This window comes from Pecten maximus, chromosome 17 (assembly GCF_902652985.1).
Source record: "Pecten maximus chromosome 17, xPecMax1.1, whole genome shotgun sequence".
Lineage (NCBI taxonomy): Eukaryota > Metazoa > Mollusca > Bivalvia > Pectinida > Pectinidae > Pecten > Pecten maximus.
Genome location: NC_047031.1, coordinates 7,969,030 through 7,981,254, shown reverse-complemented (window position 1 = coordinate 7,981,254; position 12,225 = coordinate 7,969,030).

Below are 12,225 nucleotides of genomic sequence, written 5' to 3'. Positions count from 1 at the left end.
AGTAGATTTTAATGTTCAAAAGTTCGAAGCTTCTTGGCTTCATTCCGACAATTTTTGACGTTACAATTTTTTTTTTCTTTTATTTGTAGGTCTTAATTAGGCATTTATATATATATATGGACTAAATGTCATTTATTGTCACAATAATATCATGCAATTTATTACACTCTGTCGGAGGTGTAGCATCTTTAAGGGTATATGTTACCTTAAAAATTATACCTGTGATTTGTGTAAGAGTTAAGGTTATATGCTACCTTACACATTATACCTGTGATTTGTGTAAGAGTTAATGATATATGCTGCATTTTACATAATTCCATTTCACAAATGATATATTTTACCTTAAAAATGGTGCCTACACCGATGATGCCGAATACCAAACCTTAATCACAGATTTGTTTGTGATTTTGTTTTTGTTTGTTTGTTTGTTTTTCCTACATCATGATTTGTAACTTTACAGTCCAGTAATGAAGAACTTATTTGGATTAATGACAAGGATTGAGCTCGACTGATTGTGGTGCCCTTTGCTGCAGTTACTCGATGTATTTTTACGGAAAATGCCGATGGCTTCCGATTGACAGCTCCTCTTCGTGCCAAAAATTGGGAAGACGATAACTATATTACAAGCTGTCTTCGAAATGTACGATATCAGCAGGAATTTGCCACCTGATCATTCGTACGAAGTGCCCAGTACATTGCCCGGTCTAATGCAGACACATTTCAGATATGCTTTCTAGATCCCAGTCCTTATCGGATACGTCATGATGCATTGAATCTTCTGTTCTAAATATAGATCGTGACGTACATATTAATGTATTGGTAATCTGTCTCTGCTGGTACCATTTAATAGCAAACCCGTTTTAAATGCTGTGTGTATATATAAACATGCCTGTTGTCATAAATGCTTTATTCAGTTAAAGACAATCTTGTCCATCAGAGTTGCTTCCCTTCATTTCTTTCTATCAGAAGATCGCATCAGAGTTGCTTCCCTTCATTTCTTTCTATAAATAGATGGCATCAGATTTGCTTCCCTTCATTTCTTTCTATCAATAGATGACATCAGAGTTGCTTCCCTTCATTTCTTTCTATCAATAGATGACATCAGAGTTGCTTCCTTTCATTTCTTTCTATCAATAGATGACATCAGAGTTGCTTCCCTTCATTTCTTTCTATCAATAGATGGCATCAGAGTTGCTTCCCTTCATTTATTTCTATAAATAGATGGAATCAGAGTTGCTTCCCTTCATTTCTTTCTATCAATAGATGGCATCAGAGTTGCTTCCCTTCATTTCTTTCTATCAATAGATGGCATCAGAGTTGCTTCCCTTCATTTCTTTCTATCAATAGATGGCATCAGAGTTGCTTCCCTTCATTTCTTTCTATCAATAGATGATATCGAAAATCAAGACAGCCGCCGAGGACTAGTTTAAGGTAGATGCCACATGACTTCACTTTTGAACTTTGCTGGAAGATAAACTTTGTAGTAGGATTCCCGTGGTCCATCCGTTCTACTATGTCTATTTTTTAATTTTTTTTTTTATATAAGAAAAATTACATAAATATTGGCTTGACATCGCTTCAGAATATAGTTTGGTTTTTAAAAAAATCCAAATTCAAAATGTCCTATTTAATTAAATCACAGATATCACCTAATTCTTTGTTAAACAATTTATCAATTGAGAGTTCCCCGACTTTCCCACTTCATCTTACGTTTCATCTTTCGTCGCAATAAACTTGCATTGTGCACCTCAATTAAAATCGAATCCATCAAACCCTGCCTATTCCATTGTAAAATAACAAGATATCCCAGAGGGATCTTGGCGCCCACCATTGAATGATCTTTATAGGTTCCATGTCAGATTGATCTTTTCTCTACTTTTCCCTTTCTCTAAGTCTTACTAATCTGTGTAAATTCAGAAACAGCCCTCTCGTACTTTTCAAACAAGGAGAACCTATACATAAAATTTAAGATTTAGCGATAAAGGCTGTCTGTTGTTTTCGGATTGGTCCCAAAATGCAACACCAGGGACCAAGGGGAACCTACATATGAAATTTGAGAAAGATCCCTTCAGTACCTTCTGTAAAATAGCGATAACAAACTTCAATTGTCAAAATACAAGATGGCTGCCTGTCGGGCAGGTTGTTTTCTGACTGGTCTCAAAATCCAATGTGCATAACTAGGCACAGAGGGCAACCTACAAATGAAATTTCAGAAAGATCCCTTCAGCAATTTCTGATAAATAGCGATAACAAACTTCAATTGTCAAAATCTAAGATGGCTGCCTGTCGGCCATGTTGTTTTCCTATTGGTCCCAAGATGCAATATGCAGAACTACAGACCAAGGGGAACTTACAAAAATGTTTGAGAAAGATCCCTTCAGTACTTTCTCAGAAATAGCGATAACAAACTTCAATTATCAAAATCCAATATGGCTGCCTGTCGGCCATGTTGTTTTCCGATTGGTCTCAAAATGCAATATGCATAACAAGGCACCAAGGGGAGCCTACATATGAAATTTGAGAAAGATACCTTCAGTTCTTTCTGAGAAATAGCGATAACAAACTTCAATTATCAAAATCCAAGATGGCTGCCTGTCGGCCATGTTGTTTTCCAATCGGTCTCAAAATGCAATATGCATAAAAAGGCACCAAGGGGAACCTACATTTGAAATTTGAGAAAGATCCCTTCAGTACTTTCTGAGGATTAGCGATAACAAAAATTGTTTACGGACGGACGGACCACGGACCACGGAGGCAGGGCGATTTGAATAGCCCACCATCATCAGATGGTGGGCTAAAAATCTGCAGTACACTAAGTCCTCTTCATGGGTATTTATGATATGAACATGGACGGGGCAATATGCAGTGGATTGTGAGAGAAAAATGCAGTTTCCATAGCATTTTTAACCTGAAATGTCCAATGCTACAATGTATTATATTCCAGGTTTGGTTTGGATATTTTCTGATAAACTATGACAACGCAAAACTCTATATTTACATTTGCTCCGCATTTCCCCATTGACACAATGCTAAGAGGCAGTTGCCACCATACGCCTATAACACCTAGTGCCTCTGGCTATAACACCCAGTGGGTCATGTGACATTAAAAAAGGCGGGATTTTTTTTGTTGGTTCAATTTTTTTGACGACGACGGACGCCGCCCCACGGCATAAGCTCACTTGCCCTCCGGGCAGGTGAACTAAAAACAACTTGTAAGACATACTTATATACACACATACAAATTTTATTTTAGACATTTGAAACATTTTGAATTTCTCTGTAATGGTAGCCTACTAGGGACCACATCTGGTTGCCGTGATGACACAAGACATTTTCACATATACTACATATACATGTACAAGGCCTAGCGTCAGAGGGCCCCGGGGCCGGGAGAGTCGTAGAGTGGGTCCCGAGGGTCGATAGAGGGGGTGTTGCGCTACCGTACACAGATTATCCGGGCCAGGTGGCAGGGTTTCAAAACCCTAACACAGGCGTCGGAACAAGTACAAGTTTCACAATATACTGTGACGTAGCACACCAGCACTGTGACGTATTGTACATATAATGTGACGTATCGTGTCAGTAATGTGACGTGTCACATATACGTACCACATCGGTACGTGACGTGCCATGCATATCGCATCTGTACCGTGACGTATCATACATATACTGCGACGAATCACACAAGTTCTGTGACGAATCACATATTGCGACGCAGTACACATATATTGTGACGCACCACAACATAAACTGTGACACATTTACCGCAGACCCCCCTTATCGGCCCTCGACACAGAAAGCATGCGAGCAGATTTCAGTTTCAAAAGCACATATGTACGGTCAAATGACACTACGCCTGGTTCAACCCGTGTCTCACCAAATTTCACCCGTAAAAATTAACGATATTGCATATGTATACGTAGTTAGAAACAAAAACCATCACGTGACCTGTCACAACATTTCCACCTTAGTCAAGGTATCAACAGGTCCGACCTGTATTATGTCAAATGTCAAGGTGACAACTCAAATGGATCTAAATATAGGATCAGGATTCACCAAATATCCACTTTGCACCAGAAATGTAATAAGACTTCCCTGTAAACGTGATATCATAATGTATGTTCACCTGAAAAACATATATAAACATTTGTAAATAATGAAAATGAGGTACAGTTTTAGCTGTTCAGAAGGCGAGTGTAAAGATTAATGTTATCGTGTCGAATTTTACACCCATGTGGTAGAGTCCCTCTCTATACACCCCTGTAATACTCCACCCGTCCCTCTCTATACACCCCTGTAATACTCCACCCGTCCCTCTCTATACACCCCTGTAATACTCCACCCGTCCCTCTCTATACACCCCAGTAGTACTCCACCCGTCCCTCTCTATACACCCCTGTAATACTCCACCCGTCCCTCTCTATACACCCCTGTAATACTCCACCCGTCCCTCTCTATACATCCCCTCCTATATCCTTTTCTGTGTATCCCCGCCCCTTCTATTAGCCCCTCCCCCTATCTCAATCTTTCTGTGAATCCCCGCCCCTTCTATTAGCCCCTCCCCCCCATCTCAATCTTTCTGTGAATCCCCGCCCCTTCTATTAACCCCTCCCCCCATCTCAATCTTTCTGTGAATCCCCGCCCCTTCTATTAACCCCTCCCCCCCATCTCAATCTTTCTGTGAATCCCCGCCCCTTCTATTAGCCCCTCCCCCTATCTCAATCTTTCTGTGAATCCCCGCCCCTTCTATTAGCCCCTCCCCCCATCTCAATCTTTCTGTGAATCCCCGCCCCTTCTATTAGCCCCTCCCCTTATCTCAATCTTTCTGTGAATCCCCGCCCCTTCTTTTAACCCCTCCCCATCTCAATCTTTGTGAAACCCCGCCCCTTCTATTAGCCCCTCCCCCTATCTCAATATTTCTGTGAATCCCCGCCCCTTCTATTAGCCCCTCCCCCTATCTCAATATTTCTGTGTATCCCCGCCCCTTCTATTAGCCCCTCCCCCTATCTCAATTTTTCTGTGAAACCCCGCCCCTTCTATTTAGCCCTCCCCCATCTCAATATTTTCGTTGATAGCCCCTCCCCATCTCAATTTTATGTGTTTCCCCGCCCTTGTCTATTAGCCCTCCCCCTATCTCAATATTCTGTGATTAGCCCCTCCCCCTATCTCAATATTTCTGTGTATCCCCGCCCCCTGTGGAGCCTCACCCCCTCATTTGTGTTCCTTTCCTTTTTTTTATTCCCTTTAAATTTGTACTTAGACTGACTTCCATATATTCCTCTATTGGCATTATACACTAACATATTGTGACTGCCAAATGTGTTGTTGTTGGTCATTGGTCACTACATACTGACCAATGGTTGGACCTTTTCTCTGACCAATGATGAAATTCTAAGGGACTGACCAATGGCCTTTTAATGGAAACTGAACAGATACTATTTAATCAGAAACTGGCCAGTGGTAAGTCAAATTTTGGTCACTTAATAGATTCTGACCACATATACTAGTACTGCTGCATATAGCCATTAAAATACATCATGTATATAATATATATACAATATTCTATAATACAATGTACAGATCAACATATACATTGTCACATAATGAATTTAATACATTGTAAAGTGTATAGAGTCTGAGATAAAAACCTTGTAATACAATAGGACATTGTATAGACAATACAACATTGTTAAAGATGAACCTTAAACACATCCGGTAAAATTAGTACATAGACTACAACTGCTTATAAACAATAATACACTGTTTTTAAATTCTTAACTAAAATGTATAATATATAACAAAATCTTACACTTTACATAGAATGTTTACTTAACCAAGATAGCTACATATTTTATATGTATCTGTATATAGAAGATAGCTACATATTATATATGTACCTGTACATAGAGTTCAGCTACATATTATATATGTATCTGTATATAGAAGACAGCTACATATTATATATGTATCTATATATAGAAGATAGCTACATATTATATATGTATCTATATATAGAAGACAGCTACATATTATATATGTATCTATATATAGAAGATAGCTACATATTATATATGTATCTATATATAGAAGACAGCTACATATTATATATGTATCTAAATATATAAGATAGCTACATATTATATATGTATCTATATATAGAAGATAGCTACATATTATATATGTATCTGTATATAGAGGTCAGCTACATAGTATATATGTATCTATACATAGAAGATAGCTACATATTATATATGTACCTGTACATAGAGAACAGCTACATATTATATATGTATCTAAATATAGAAGATAGCTACATATTATATATGTATCTATATATAGAGGTCAGCTACATATTATATATGTACCTGTACATAGAGAACAGCTACATATTATATATGTACCTGTATATAGAGAACAGCTACATATTATATATGTATCTAAATATATAAGATAGCTACATATTATATATGTATCTAAATATATAAGATAGCTACATATTATATATGTACCTGTACATAGAGTTCAGCTACATATTATATATGTATCTATATATAGAAGACAGCTACATATTATATATGTATCTATATATAGAAGACAGCTACATATTATATATGTACCTCCATAAAGAACAGCTACATATTATATATGTATCTATTTATAGAAGACAGCTATATATTATATATGTATCTATATATAGAAGATAGCTACATATTATATATGTACCTGTACATAGAGAACAGCTACATATTATATATGTATCTATATATAGAGGTCAGCTACATATTATATATGTATCTATATATAGAAGATAGCTACATATTATATATGTATCTAAATATATAAGATAGCTACATATTATATATGTATCTATACATAGAAGATAGCTACATATTATATATGTATCTATATATAGAAGACAGCTACATATTATATATGTACCTGTACATAGAGAACAGCTACATATTATATATGTACCTGTATATAGAGAACAGCTACATATTATATTTGTATCTATATATAGAAGACAGCTACATATTATATATGTATCTATTTATAGAAGACAGCTATATAGTATATATGTACCTGTACATAGAGAACAGCTACATATTATATATGTATCTATATATAGAGGTCAGCTACATAGTATATATGTATCTATACATAGACGATAGCTACATATTATATATGTACCTGTACATAGAGAACAGCTACATATTATATATGCATCTAAATATAGAAGATAGCTACATATTATATATGTATCTATATATAGAGGTCAGCTACATATTATATATGTACCTGTACATAGAGAACAGCTACATATTATATATGTACCTGTATATAGAGAACAGCTACATATTATATATGTATCTATATATAGAAGATAGCTACATATTATATATGTATCTAAATATATAAGATAGCTACATATTATATATGTATCTATACATAGAAGATAGCTACATATTATATATGTATCTATATATAGGAGACAGCTACATATTATATATGTACCTGTACATAGAGAACAGCTACATATTATATATGTACCTGTATATAGAGAACAGCTACATATTATATTTGTATCTATATATAGAAGACAGCTACATATTATATATGTATCTATTTATAGAAGACAGCTATATAGTATATATGTACCTGTACATAGAGAACAGCTACATATTATATATGTATCTATATATAGAAGATAGCTACATATTATATATGTATCTATATATAGAAGATAGCTACATATTATATATGTATCTAAATATATAAGATAGCTACATATTATATATGTATCTATATATAGAAGACAGCTACATATTATATATGTATCTATATATAGAAGACAGCTACATATTATATATGTATCTAAATATATAAGATAGCTACATATTATATATGTATCTATATATAGAAGACAGCTACATATCATATATGTATCTTTACATAGAGGTCAGCTACATATTATATATGTATCTATATATTTAAGACAGCTACATATTATATATGTACCTGTACATAGAGAACAGCTACATATTATATATGTACCTGTATATAGAGAACAGCTACATATTATATATGTATCTATATATAGAAGATAGCTACATATTATATATGTATCTATATATATAAGACAGCTACATATTATATATGTATCCGTACAGAGGTCAGGTACATATTATGCATGTATCTTTACATTGAGAACAGCTACATATTATATATGTATCTTTATATAGATCAGCTACATATTAAATATGTAGCTGTACATAGAGGACTACATATTAAATATGTATCTGTACACAGAGGTCAGCTACATATTATATATGTATCTATATATAGAAGACAGCTACATATCATATATGTATCTTTTCATAGAGGTCAGCTACATATTATATATGTACCTATATATAGAAGATAGCTACATATTATATATGTACCTATATATAGAAGATAGCTACATATTATATATGTACCTATATATAGAAGATAGAAACATATTATATATGTATCTGTATGTAGATGTCAGCTACACACAAGGATGTAGAGGAAGCCATTTAAATTAAGCCATTTTCTTGAATCAAATTCTAATTTATATCATTAAAATTCTTCATACCTTTGTTTGGCCTTCAATCTTACTTAAACTTGACAGTCATTAAAGTAATATTATTCTATTACCTTCACCCCTTCAACCACAACTTTCCATCCCCCTGTCTGACAATCAATATCTACCAATGTAGGATAATACCGTATTAATCCAAAAATAAATCCATACCTCGTAAAAAGCCGGGCCACCTATGCCCTTCATGACATTCCACTCTCCTGCAGTAAGTTATCTCCCATCATCGGAAACCCACGAGATACGGCTCTTACGTTTGTAACGTAGAGTAACGAAGCGTAACGAAGAGAGGTGTGTCGTGGGTTCCCGACGATGATAATCCCCAGCCTAGCCCTAGCCTTAAAAAGTAGACGCCTTGGCCCCTGGCTTTATTGCAGGATAAATACGGTATACAATTTTCTCTACAAATGAATAATTGCCTTCTCTGATAATAATCAAATGATTTTTCCATTTTTTTTTTTTAAATGGGAAGAAAATGAAGTCTAAACAGCAGAATTTATTTAACATACAATTAAAATGAAAAATTGATAATATGACAGATTGATGATATGTTAGCGAGAACACAGATATATATAACGTACAGGGTTATAGAGCCAATTCTACAACTCATGTAAAACATTAATGATCATTTGTACATTTAAAATCATTTGCTGAAACCTCTTCTTTACACATGTGTTTCCACATATGTGTAACACATACAGCACATGTGTGTTACATAAGTTACACATGTTTACACTATGTGTAACAAATTTAACACGTGTTCAATAATCTATGCTTTTTTACAAATATTTATTCTCATACCTCTGAAATGAAATCAGACATGTCAATTACGCGGAGATTCATGTCTGTTTCAAAATCCACAACTGTCCATCAGATCATAAATCACCTGAGATAACACCGAATAGTTCAAACCTCAAAAGAGAGAAAATAAAAGATTTAGAGAAACACTACTATTACTGAGCTGTCTGTGTGTTCTGTTCACATATTAACAAAGGTCCAGTGATTTTATATAAAAAAAATTATATATACCGGCAAAATTCAAATGATTGATTATGTCTAATAATCAGCTAAATTGTGGATTGACAAGGTCTATACAACTTCTCCAGACAAATACAGACAAATCTGTGTCCATGGTAACCATTGGTAACAATAGATATGTATATGTGTATCTATGGTAACCATTGGTAACAATTGATCTCTGTGTTATGGTAACCATTGGTAACAATTGATCTCTGTGTTATGGTAACCATTGGTAACAATAGATATGTGTATCTATGGTAACCATTGATAACAATAGATCAGTTTATCTATGTTAACCATACATTTGTATGTCTCTGGTTACCATTGGTAACGATAGATCTGTTTATCTATGGTAACCATTGGCAAAAATAAAACTGGGTGTCTATGGTTAACATTGGTAACCATACATTTGTATGTCTGTGGTAACCATAGTTTTTTGTGTCTATGGTAACCACTGTTCTGTGTATCTACTGTAAGGTAACCATAGATTTTTGTTTCTATGGTAACCATAGTTGTAGGGTTAGTTAACTTCTGTATATAATGGATACCATAGTTGTAGATATTTATATTCAAACTGGGATTTTTGCATCAATCCTACTTTTCAAAAACATTTTATAACCAAACATTTTTGCCAGCACTTTTTAAACATTTAATGTCAACATTTTTGATAAAGTAGTGATTTGTTATCTAGAACTTACAACACAAACAACAGTGTGACATTAATTAATTGTATATGGCTACGAACAGAAACCAACTACATGTACAACAAGTGTTTTAATTGTCTAATTATAAGATAACTCTGTTTTAGTTTGAAATATGGCACAAAATTGAAACAAATAACAACAGTTTTGAAATACTTAAATTAAAATTTCCATGTTATATTAATATCAGCACAGCAAAGATTTTGCTCATTTAAAGAGAGAAAAAAAAAAAAAAAAAAAAGCTTAGATTATAAATATATTCTAGCACTTTTGAAGGATGTATAAATTTTTAATAACTTTTCAAGCACTGATCATATACAAAATAGCACTTTTCAGCCTGCACAATCAATGAGTTCTATACTAATGTATAATATTAAATCAATCTTACTGAACATCTGTGTATATTGTAAAAGTTATGGTATGATGTATGACTATACAAGTTATAATTGTCATTTCCATGGTATCCATTAGTGTTTCCACGGTTCCCATGGAAACCAAATAAATATGTCTCCAATAACTGTACTGGTTACCATGCGAGAAACCGTTACCGAAAACCCATGACTACACAAAATCTGTTTGTTTTATTACAAATTACATGTAAATACAATAAAAGTTGGCCCCGGCCGGCGCAACATATACCACTAATACCAGAGTGATATAAATTCTATATCAAAATGTGTAACATAAGGAACTGTACTAATTGTTCAATCAAAATGCTGCTTAAGAAAGGTATATATATGTCATGGTACAAATCCCACCAAGTTTCATAGAGATCGGTTTGGAACAAACTCAAAGATCCCCAGGCAAGATCAAAATAAACAAAGGGCAATAACTCTTTTAAAAATTATTGTATCAAAATGATGCTCAGAAAAACACATACACATGTACATATTGATAGTTATAAATCCTTCAATGTTTCAAAGGGATACCAATGGTAGAGATCAGATCTCCTGAAAAATAAGTCTCCGGTATTTTACAACCTACCAGTGTTTAAATCAACCTTCTCTATTTGAAAGAATGGAGTCAAAGAGGTAAAGTGAATTATCTCCCCTTTCATGTTTAAATAACCCTGACTAAAGTAGGTAGATGGCAGCACAATGTAAGACAAAGTTGAGTCAAAGAGGTAAAGTGAATTATCTCCCCTTTCATGTTTTTAAAGACCCTGACTAAAGTAGAAAGATGGCAGCACAGTGTAAGACAAAGTTGAGTCAAAGAGGTAAAGTGAATTATCTCCCCTTTCATGTTTTAATGACTCTGACTAAAGTAGGTAGATGGCAGTACAGTGTAAGACAAAGTTGAGTCAAAGAGGTAAAGTGAATTATCTCCCCTTTCATGTTTTAATGACTCTGACCAAAGTAGGTAGATGGCAGCACAATGTAAGACAAAGTTGATATATATATAGCTGCCATATTCTCTAAGGTTACCATGGCAGCGGGTGTGAATAAAGCCCTACATATGAGGTATATCATGTTTATATGTGATCCTGAGAAATTCCTGTGAATCTCGCCCTATAAAGGCTTGCTGAGGTGACAATGTTCAAGTCCCAAACCTAGATATGACACCTTGAGAAAACATCTTAGGTGAACCAATCTCACTCTAAAATGTCTAGGTTTGCAGGAAAGACCATCTGAGGCGATCAAGTTCAACTCCAACGAAGCCAATTCTCCCTATGAAATATCTGGGTGGATAAAATCCTGATTTTAAACTAAATTTTGATCGATTATTAGAAATCTTCTCTTATTTTTTGGAATTTTTATGATCAAATTAGCTCGAAAAGAAATTTTCCAAATACATTTATGCCGTTCGTTTCTGAAATTTAAAATTTTGTACATACAAAATCTCCCAAAAGATATTCGATGAGATGGCAATCAGAGATGTGAT